Below are 10,573 nucleotides of genomic sequence, written 5' to 3'. Positions count from 1 at the left end.
TCACAGGAATTCCCCACATGCGTCCCACGCAATAGTGTCACTGGCACCGCATATCCAAGCTGGTGCCCGTCAGGTTGCCTCGTGACCCCTTTTTATCGTCATCGCCGTCACTGAGCCTTTACGACGCACTCAGCTACTGAGGCTATGTGGCGTCGTCTGCCTCCCACCCTGGTAGGAAGCGCGGGCACCGCGGGGAATCGAACCCCGTATCTCCGGTTTCCTAGACGTGCAGCGGTTAACGCAGACGCGTTAACACCACACTATCGGCACCCTTATAGCTGACTACTTTTCAGATCCGCTGACATCGGTATCCGTGTTATCCTTTACCGTGCGCGACTCGGTGGATGACATCATCAACGTGTCCAGCTGGGGCAGCCAGCGCCACGTGGCCATTCAGGCCGGCCTTTTTCACGTGGGAGATACGGGTACGTGTAAGGTTCGTACACAGGGAGACGTGCGGTAAGGGAGAAAGTGGGTGACTGTATGTGTGCTGTTCCCAGGTTTGCCTGTCCGACGATAAACCTGGCGTTAGTTTACATTTACCAAGCACATCCGAAATACTGGCAATAAACCAGCAAAACTGAGGGGGGGGGGGGGGAGAGGCGGAAAATAAGCTAGCAGACAGCCAAGACGCATGTTTAGAACCTGTCATTCGATCAGGTTCTTCGTTTCAAATATTTTCCGTTAAAGCTGAACATTGCCCCCCTCTAACAACGCTGCTGAACAAGGCTCACCAAAGCATTGTCAGAACTAATCCGTTAGTATCACACGTATTCCCACCAGTTGTAGCGGCAACAATCAATGACTTCCAGCTGCATTCGACATATCCCCATGTTGTCTCATGCGTTGTCGTTAGTTCTAGTGTCGTGCTTGGTGTATCTAGCAAGCTTCTTTAAGTGGATGTGCAGTGCGTTTACTTAAATTGAACGATTATTACTGATTAACTTAATGGAATTATTATATTCAATGCTAGTATTAGATTAATAGTATTAGACCCTTAGACCCCTCCGAGTACTAGTGTGTCGTGTTCGATCGTCTATTTAGTCATGACATCACTTTCTTGTCTTTTACCACGCAACATGTCCTGAGTTAACTTGCGGCAGTAGGAGAGCACCGCCGTCAGTCCGCCAAACCAAGCAGATGAAGTTCACGCCAATCCGAGCGTTCGTGACCGAGGCAGCGGCTGTCTGGCGCGGCGCGTGGAGGGCGCCGGCCGCCGGCTGACCGCCGACCGGCCGTGTTTCATTGCTGCTCCAAAGCCCGGTGGTGGTGATCCGCCAACCGACGGACGTGGACGAGAACTACCCGCCGCACGCCACCAGGTCAGGCGCCGACCCTGCCGCCCGGCCGGGTCACGTGCCCAAGCAGTGCCGGGTCTGGCTGCGACCTGCGTGCCGCACGCGTGCCAACCGGATGTCGTCAGGGACGTGGACGCATCGGATCGTTGCGCTCCCCTGGACCCCTGTGATTTGCTCTGAGCGTTGTTTTCTCATGCGGTCGATAGGTACTGCCTAAATGTCGCAGCTATTGCCTACTGCGGTCGGATGCTGCAATCGTATGCTATCGCTTACTGCAAGTACGTACGACGTCGTTGGTGTGAGAAAGCTTCATCAGATATGCACAGGGGAGGCTTGTCCCCCAGCACACACCTGAAAGGGTCGCGACGCTGTACCACCAGGCGTGCCGGCGCTGGCTAAGGACGCGCCAGACAGCACACCCCGCTAACGACCGGACAGCTAACGCTGCCTGGGCGTGTGACGGCCGCTCCGCCCGGCGTCCGGTCTGTTGTCGCTGAACCTGAGCGTCAGACAGTACCCCGCTAACGAACGTACAGCTGACCTGCTTTAGCATCTGACGAGCCGCTCCGCCCGGCGCCCAGTCCGTTCTCGCTGAACCTGAGCACCAGACAGCACCACCCCGCTAAATGAACGGACGGCCTGACGGCTGCTTTAGCGTCTGACGGCCGCTCCGCCCGGCGCCCAGTCCCCGCTAATGAACGGACGGCTGACGCTGCTTTAGCGTCTGACGGCCGCTCCGCCCGGCGCCCAGTCCGTTCTCGCTGAAGCTGAGCTGAGAACAGCTCGGCGGTGACGCTGTTCGAGGGCGACGACCTGCAGTACCGGCAGCTGCTCAGCCTGCCGCCCGGCCCGCCGCACTACCTGCCGCTGGCCGAGGCGGCCGCCTCGCCAAGCCTGCAGCCAGTCACACGCTCGCTGCTGGCCGTGCTCCGCCGGGTGAGTGACGTCATACCGTCGGTCAGTCACTGTCGGCTGGTGATGCCCAGGCGGGTGAGTGACGTCATACCGTCGGTTCGGCCGCTCTCGGCTGGTGATGCCCAGGCGGGTGAGTGACGTCATACCGTCGGTCGGCCGTTCTCGGCTGGTGATGCCCAGGCGGGTGAGTGACGTCATACCGTCGGTCGGCCGCTCTCGGCTGGTGATGCCCAGGCGGGTCAGTGACGCCATACCGTCGGTCGGCCGCTCTCGTCTGGTGATGCTTAGGCGTGGGAGTGACGTCGTATCGTCGGTCAGTCGCTCTCGGCTGGTGATACTTAGGCGGGTGAGTCACGTGTGGCGCCCGGGGCGTCCCCGTGCCCTCTGGGAAGTGCTCAAGAGGTTGGATGACGTCACACGGTTTCCAGGCCGTCTCTTGCTCCGTGTTGCGGAAGCTTTTGGGTTGTCAGGCGGGGGGTGACGTGATGCAGTGTGTCGCCGGTCTCCTAATGGTGCCGAGATGAGCGAATGACGTCACACCACATGTTGTCATGCTGACACCCGTTTCTTTTCATCGTCATTCGTATAAAAAGCCAGTACTGCGATGCATTTCGCGCACAGTGCACAATCGCATGTTGAATTGCATAAAACAAAACAGTGGACACGAGCGTAAGACTGACCGTCGCAAAGTAGATCGATGTGTGTGGTGCTGTCTACTGCAGCGTGTTCCGCTGCCCTTCCCACGTGTACACAGACGGCCAGCAGCGCCGCACCGCCTCGGGGCGTGCTGAGCCCTGGGCGCGCCTCCGCCGGCTGCGCTGTTGGCCGACCGCGAGCTCGAGTGGCTGCCTCTGGTGCCGCCAGGTGTGCCAGCCGCGGGACGTGAGCACGCGCCAGGGCCGGCAGCTGCAGAGCTGCGAGCTGCGCCTGATGGACCCCAGCTGCGCCAGCTTCGGCCTGCAGCTCTGGGACTCCGAGTGGATCCGGCTGGCGCAGCAGTGGACGCCGTGGGAGACGGGTCGGTGCGGGGGCGAGCCGGTGTGGTTCGTGTTAGGGCCGGGGACGACCCGAGCGATGCTGGCGACGGCCGCCGGGCCAGCCTGGGAAGCTGGGGACTCCACTGGGGCCGGGTCGACGCGGCGGGCGGCGCATCGTGTGAGCCGGCTCACCATAAGCTGTCGACGCTCCCGAACGGAGACCAGTCTGTGCACGAATGGTCTCACATGCGGGAATGCGTCTCCAGCTGCGACAGGGCTCCGCAGATGGCGACCGAGGGTTGAACACGCCAACGCCTACAGGGCACTCGCTCTCACGCCGCACGCCCACAGCCTCAGCCCCAGTCCGCAGCCGCACGTTCGCCAGCCTGCCACCCGCCTGCGTGACCCCGCGCGCGCGCCGTGTGGCAGGGGTCACCTGACCGGCGCCGCCGTGCTCCGGCAGTGCTCTACGTCACCGACTGCCGGGTCAAGTACGACACGTACCGGCAGACGGCCGTGGGCGTGGTGAGCTCGCAGACCGTGCTCACGCCCAACCCGGCCCTGCCGGCCGCGCAGCAGCTGGCGCAGTTCGCGCGCCGCGTCCGAGCCGAGCGTGCCCAGCAGTTCACGGCCGATGAAGAGTTTGACGGTGGGTGGCGGTGGCCCGCGGCAGAGGATGGGTTGTTGTTGTGCTTCAGGAGGTTGAATGTAGAAATGGGCTAGAATCCCAACCTTTGATATGATGTCACGAGCTTTTGAAACATGACTGATTGCATCTCCTGGGAAATTTGTCAATGGATTTCGGCTACAGCCACATGATGCATGATGCCACATGCCATATGATGCACAGCATTTGCCTTGGTTCAATAACTCGTCTGATATGCTACATTTTCTCTTCAAATATAATCCGCAAAGATGGGGGCTGTTGCGAGCACTGAGGGCCAGACGCTCTGTGGCAGAGATTACGAGGAAGGACGCTGGGACCTCGCTCAGCGGTTATCCTGAGACTTGAATGGTTACACGGCTGGATCGAGTAGATGCGCCCGTAACACGAAACAGCTGAAGCAGTGGCAGCAGCAATGATACCATGACGTCTCCCAGTGACCATCACGCCTCACTGTTCGTGTGATGCGGGGCGGGGAACCGCGGAAATTGTGGATTTCGTCATTTACGTCGAATCAGACTGAAAATCGCGACGATTAGATGCGTAATCAGTTCAGTTCAGGCTCATATCAGCTTGAGTCAGTCCCACGCTCCTCCGGACGAGTTAAACCCGTGCCAATGTCATGAGCCCTGCCGACCACCGTCGTTACTAGACGTTCGAGGATGCGAGCAGCAGGACTGTGGTTAGGTGTGGAGAGTCTCTGTGGTCTCTCGTGATGATGTCGGCGTTGTCAGCACTATCAGCCATCGCTTGGTAGTGCCTGCATAAACACTGCGAGTGACGTATAGTGACAGGAAAACGTATGGTGACTTTAAGACGAAGACGCTGTCAAACTTCTTGGGAAAAGTTTGAGGCAAGGGAAAAAGGGAGAAAAAAGCAAGCTAGACGTATACGTGGGCCGCATTATGCTAGGGATGAGTGTTACAGTCAACCGCTATGGTGTTTACTGTGCGCTGTCGGCAGTGTCGGCCGTGAAGGACCACTGCTCGGTGCTGGAGCTGGAGCAGCGGCTGCTGGCGCTGACTGACGTCACCGCCAGTCACGTGGTGCTGGTGCCGGCCTTCGTCACCTGGCTGCCGCTCGACTCGGACCGATACAAGATCACCAAGTGGTGAGCGGCCGCGGCTGGTGGCGCGAGGGACGCGCGCACCAGTGCACTGGTGTCACGAGACCAGGAACGAAGACGTTGCTGGGGTGGTGTCCCAGTTCGCAAGCCGCTTTTTTATTTCTTACACTTGTTTGCGATGGGCTGACATGATAAGAGACTGGGGCCAACACGCGGGTATTTCTACCCAGCTGTTTCTGACCTGTTTCCACCCCGGGTGTTTCTGCCCTTCATGGCCGCGTCAGGTCACCAGACGGCCGCGGTCCTGAAGAGCCGCCGTTCTCGTCTCCCATTTGAGACCCGTTTCTGATGACGTGCAGTGAAGTCTCGCCGCCCACGGACACCGGTCTGACCGCCTGTCGACCTCCCTGGACTTTGCAGCGGACGGTGTATGCGGTACGTTCCTGAGTCGGAGGGTCAGTGTAGCAATCTGGGTTGTGTCGCAGGTAAGTGAACGTACCTCTTCTCCATCCTGCGGTTTGATAACTCGACTTGCGACACATGTGGGCGTAAAATATGAGCGACGCAAGCAAGGTGATACAAAGGTCTAATCGGATGGATTTGTGGCACGGATGTGCTTGGGTAAACTATGCCTAGCAAGGCTGTCTACCCTGCGGTGACTGATGTCCGGGGCTCGTCGCTGCCACCGCAAAGTGGCGCCATGAATGCCTGTGACGTCTTGGGCAGTTATGTCACATGAACGACTGCAAATCATGAGCGTGCGACCTCTTGTGTCGCATCTATCGCTGACTTATCTCGGGGAGCCGCCGCAGGCGACCGCCTTGCCAACGAAGAGCGTTCCCGGAGGCCTGGCCCCTCCAGCTGCGGCGCCCGGCCCCTCTGCCCGCTGCCGCCTCCGCCGAGTAACAGACTTGCTGCGTCACGTGCGTCGGCGTTACGCCACGCCACGTCACGTCACGTCACGTCACGTCCCCGCCGTCCGGGCGGCAGGTGCCGGCGGCCAGCTGACGCAGGCGTTCTCGCTGCGCGTCAGCATCGCCGACCACAGGGCCGGCCTGGAGCGGCTGCTGCTCGAGGGACGCGTCGCTGAGAGTGTCCTCCAGACGCAGGTCGGTCCCGACAACGGCGGCGACGTCGGTGCCAGTGGTGAGGCCGGCAGCCGTTCCTCTCGCCTCCCGCTCTCGATGGGGAACACGCGGGCAGGAGCGATGTGCGATGATGCGGAACGCGCCGGCAGAAGCGATGTGGGGCGATTTGGAACGCACGGGCAGGTCCGGTTTGTACTGGAGATGACAAAGCGATGGCGCTGAAGGTGTGGCCGTGCTCCTGGCCGCGTCTGCGTGGTCTCCGCGACGTGCGCCCGTGTGCCGCCGGTCGCACGCCCCCCCCCCCCCCGCGAGGCGTGCCGACCCGGTCAGCTCACACGGCGCCCGGTCGGCAGCTGGGCCGGTTCGAGGCCATGTCCGAGGCGGAGAGAGTGGAGCTCAAGCACAGGTGGCTCATGGAGCACGCCAAGGTAACGCGCGCGCACCGTCGGAGCCCGACTCGGAGGCCGGCCCGGCGTCGGCCAGCTTGCGCACGCTCCGTAGATGGCGTGATGCCAGAGCTTGCTGTGGGTGCGGGTTGCCTTAAATGTCTGCAAGAAGTGCCCCGCTGTCGCCGCTAGAGCGGAATTTGCGCTTGTTGATATATCGCAGGACCGTGGTGTAGCGAAAGCCTGCATTTTCGAGCTATCGTGAGATGTGATGACGTCCGTGCTGGCGATATTGATGTGGCGCGTGAAGTCAATGTTACTCGCTGCACTGAAACTGGCTTCCTTAGACGGTCGCCACTGCTAGTCACATATCGTAAATATGCCTACAAAGTCATGGGAACGCATTGGAGCGATCGGCGCTCATGATATGTTACTGTCGAGTTCCGATTTTTCTTTAGACTGTATGCATTGGTGACTGAACAAATTATAATAATAGGCAAATTGCGGCTATTTTCCTTGGGTAGCCAAATGCCAAACTTCTCCAAACTCTGGCGACCCTGGGCCCAATTTCTGCTAAATCGCCTAATATCTAGTTTAAATCACTTCCGGTGGGGAGCGGCGGCATAGTCCCCGTGTCTCCACCCATTTCCTACATCCTTGAAGAATGCATAGTAATCATAGGGCTGTTTTTTTGCAAACCATATCAATATCAACACCAGTTTCAGACCCGGAACGTGACAATGCCAAACAGCGCACAACAGTCTGGGAACGGTCTGAAGAGCACGACGGGTACTTTTGTCGATGGCGAGTCATTTTGCACAGCTCCGTTGAAATTTGGGAGGCGTTGTGTGTCGAGTTTCCGAGCCTTTTGCCGGCCCTCTCTTCCCGGTTATGGGTGAGACCTTTGGTCCCGCGTTTGGTCGTGTTCGCTTAGCTCTATATGCGCTGACAAGCAGTGCGGCAGCGCGATCAGAGAGGTTGTAATGGTGGGACGATATTTGGATGGTGGGCGCCCGAATCTAAGCCGGGCCTTTGTCATGCGGCAAGGAAGAACAAGGCCATCTCTCGTGAAGTGAACCACGTCTAACGCGCTGCAGTTAATTTGTGGCCCCTTACCACTCTTCTATATCACGTCAAAATACAAATCTACTCATTTTCTGTTCGCATTTCTAAGACAGTAGTACTAGCCTCATTCTCCGGAGAGTAACCAGAAGGAAATATAGATGGGTTAAAACCCATCTCCATCTCCATTCTCCTGTTTTTCTCCGAGGAATAAGGATATTACTACTGCCTTATGTATGTGAATAATGTTCCTCGCCAACGCATTGAACAGCTTACGTGTTTTTTGTTTGCATGCACACAGACATTCACGTTCAATCATTACAATGTATGGCTGCCGTGCGGGCATCCGTTCAGGCACAACCTGTTGTGAGTGACCGTGCCGTCCAGTAATGACGTCATCGCGCAGTAGTGACGTCGCAAGTGGGGACGCCATCGCGCAGTAGTGACGTCATCGTGAAGTAGTGACGTTATCACGCAGTAATGACGTCATCGCGAGGCAGTGACGTTATCGCACAGTAGTGACGTTGCGCAGTAGTGACGCCATCACAGTAATGACATGGCACTGTAATTGCGTCATCCTGCAGTAGTGACGCCATCGCTCAGTGCGTCCGCGGTGTCCGATTCGTCGGGCGACACCGTCCGCCACGGTCCTGGCCTGCTATCCCTGCAGAGCTTCCTAGTAGCCGGCGGAAGCTCCGCTCTTAAACGTTACCAGCATCTGCCGCGCACCCGGCTCCCGTGGTAAAGCGGGCGGGCAGGGCTGCCAGCCGACTGTGAGCGCCGCTGCCGGCGGCTGGCGCGCCAGTGTGACCGTTCAAGGGTGGGGGTCACACTGGGCTCGCGTTTTTATTGGCGCTCGCCGCGGCGGCTTGCACCACGAGCAGGAGCGTCGATGTCATGAGAGGACCGCGCGCAGGAACGGGTCCTCATCGAGGCCGAGCGTATGCAGGTGCGAAAACGCCGCCGTCGGTACTAAGTGAGAATGTTCTGACAGCAGTTGGTAACGGTAGCAAGTGGTGGTTGGTGTCTGGTGGGACGGAGACCATGTCTTGACCTCGACACAGTGGTACCAATATTCGCGACAGGCGCGGCGCGCGCGCTCGCACCTTACAGAGCGCGAGCGAAGCGCGGCGACGAACAGCAGTTGCAGCCAGCGTACAGTGGCCTTGCTAACAGCGCCTGGTGCCTCCAGATCTGGGTGAGGTACCAGATGCGCTCGGACGGCCGACCCCTGCTCAAGATCCTGAAAATGGAGCGCACGTGCGCTGATCCCTGAGTTCCACGCGCAGTGCTGGAAAGTCTGCAGTGGCGACCGGTCAGGGGCCTGCAGGTGTATTCCTGTGTTGGCGAAGCTGTTTACTCGTTCGCGTCGTCCCATGGTAACCTGTTTGCCCGTTGACCGAGTTAAGCAATGGCGATTTTCCTATTTGATTCCGCTGTTTTTTTCTGTTTGACGAAAGGTGGGCCTCTTACAGGATGACCCCTAAAAGAGATCCTGTGCTACGGCTTTCGTGCCAAGCTGCATTGAAAGGCTGTCGCCCGCTCATCATGTCACTGTATTGAATGGATAATTTTGAGCGCCAGCGAATATACTGCGGCTGCGGACGATAACTTTGATGTGTCCATATTCAGCTGAGGCATGGATTTCCGACCGATGGTTGAGCATCGGTGGACTGGCAATGGTACTTTCCATGTGAACACTTGCATGCTTTAAGGCGGGGGCGCGCGCACAGAGCCCCCGGGGAGCACGTGCACCTCTTGCCAAATGTATGACACGTATCAATGTGTACGTGGCCAAATGCTAGCAGTAAAAGATCCAAGCAGGCACGTTAGCATAAGAGATCGGTACCATGCAATGTTGTTTTGTGATTCGCATGAACTTGCGCGCGCTGTGCTCGATTTTCAGAGAATTTTCAGAGCTGGGTCCGACCCTGCCGACCCCGTACTGAAATCCTGCACACACCCCTGCTTCAAGGAATTGCCATTTTTGAGCGAACCATGTGAGATACCCAACCGGGCCGCATCATCACTGGCAAAATCACTGCGGCTGCCTCACGCGACCGGCGTAGATCTCCCGCGTACTTCCCGTGCATGAGAGCGCCCTGCATGGAATCCAGGCTGCCGTTGGAGGCGACCCAAGATCAGCATCGACTCAGTCGTCCGGACGTGCCCGCGGGGTCGGAGCCGGGCAGATATCGACACCCGGCCACCTGGCTGGCCGGCCGGCGGGGCTCTGGCACTACCTCAGCGGCTCGAGGCGCGGCACGTCCTCATGGCCGCCCTTACGGTCGGACGCCCGCACAGTCTGGTGTTGGCTTCGCTTTCATGTGTGTACCGCAACTTTGGTTTGAAGAGAGCATGTGGGAGACAACATTTGTTTGTAGCGGCGCGGGTGCGCAGATAGGTCAATGGATCATTTAGACAGACCCAGATAGATCCATGTGTGAAACTTTACTGTTAATTGGGAATGCAGGTGCATCGCCAATATTTCAGAAACGTGGTGTTAGATCTATGGCGTTGAATGGAAAGAAGATGTCGTTTGCATCGCGCCATTTCTAACGAAAGATTTTGCCTCGAATGGATTAGACGATAAATATCTGAAACTGCCTCGGTGGATTAAGCAGATCTCCCTGAGGTCGATATCTAAACCCAGAGATCTGTGAACTGCACCAGGGACTAGGATGCAGTGACGCTTCTGAAGCTGATTCAGGATCAGGCAGGAGAGAGAGAGGGAGAGAGAGAGAGCGCGCAATCTCGTCGCAGCGTCTGGATGTGTGGCGGGACAACATACCTGTGCAGGCGCGGTACAGCGGCCATCTAAGAACAGCATTCGAAAACCCTCAGCGGCGGGTCTGGTCGTTTGTTTCCCTTCGCCGCAGACGAGCACATGCTGACTCCATCAAACCGGTCGGATGGGCTGGATGTGAATGGGTTCCCAAGGTGAGCACGATAGTTTGGCGTGCGATCAAACATTTGTGACCTTTTCGGCAGAGTGAATCCTGGAACTGTTCGGCCAGTGTAGTGCCTACATCGAAACTACACAGACGGATGTGACGCAAGCCTTTGCACAGTGACGGCGTATCGGGGGAGGGGAATTGGGGGGCGGGGTGGGGGGAG

At 58.2% G+C, this 10,573-nt stretch overlaps 1 pseudogene; it reads left to right on the top strand.

Moving 5' to 3' along the window:
- LOC119095719 (myosin heavy chain, muscle-like) overlaps nucleotides 1-8,756 on the top strand; it is an 18,562-nt pseudogene extending 9,806 nt beyond the window's left edge.
- Nucleotides 8,757-10,573: the final 1,817 nt, after the last annotated feature.

Source organism: Pollicipes pollicipes, unplaced genomic scaffold (assembly GCF_011947565.3).
Source record: "Pollicipes pollicipes isolate AB1234 unplaced genomic scaffold, Ppol_2.1 Scaffold_4219;HRSCAF=4965_pilon_pilon_pilon, whole genome shotgun sequence".
Lineage (NCBI taxonomy): Eukaryota > Metazoa > Arthropoda > Thecostraca > Pollicipedomorpha > Pollicipedidae > Pollicipes > Pollicipes pollicipes.
Note: the sequence above shows the minus strand (reverse complement) of the source record. Positions and strands in the feature narration are given on the sequence as shown.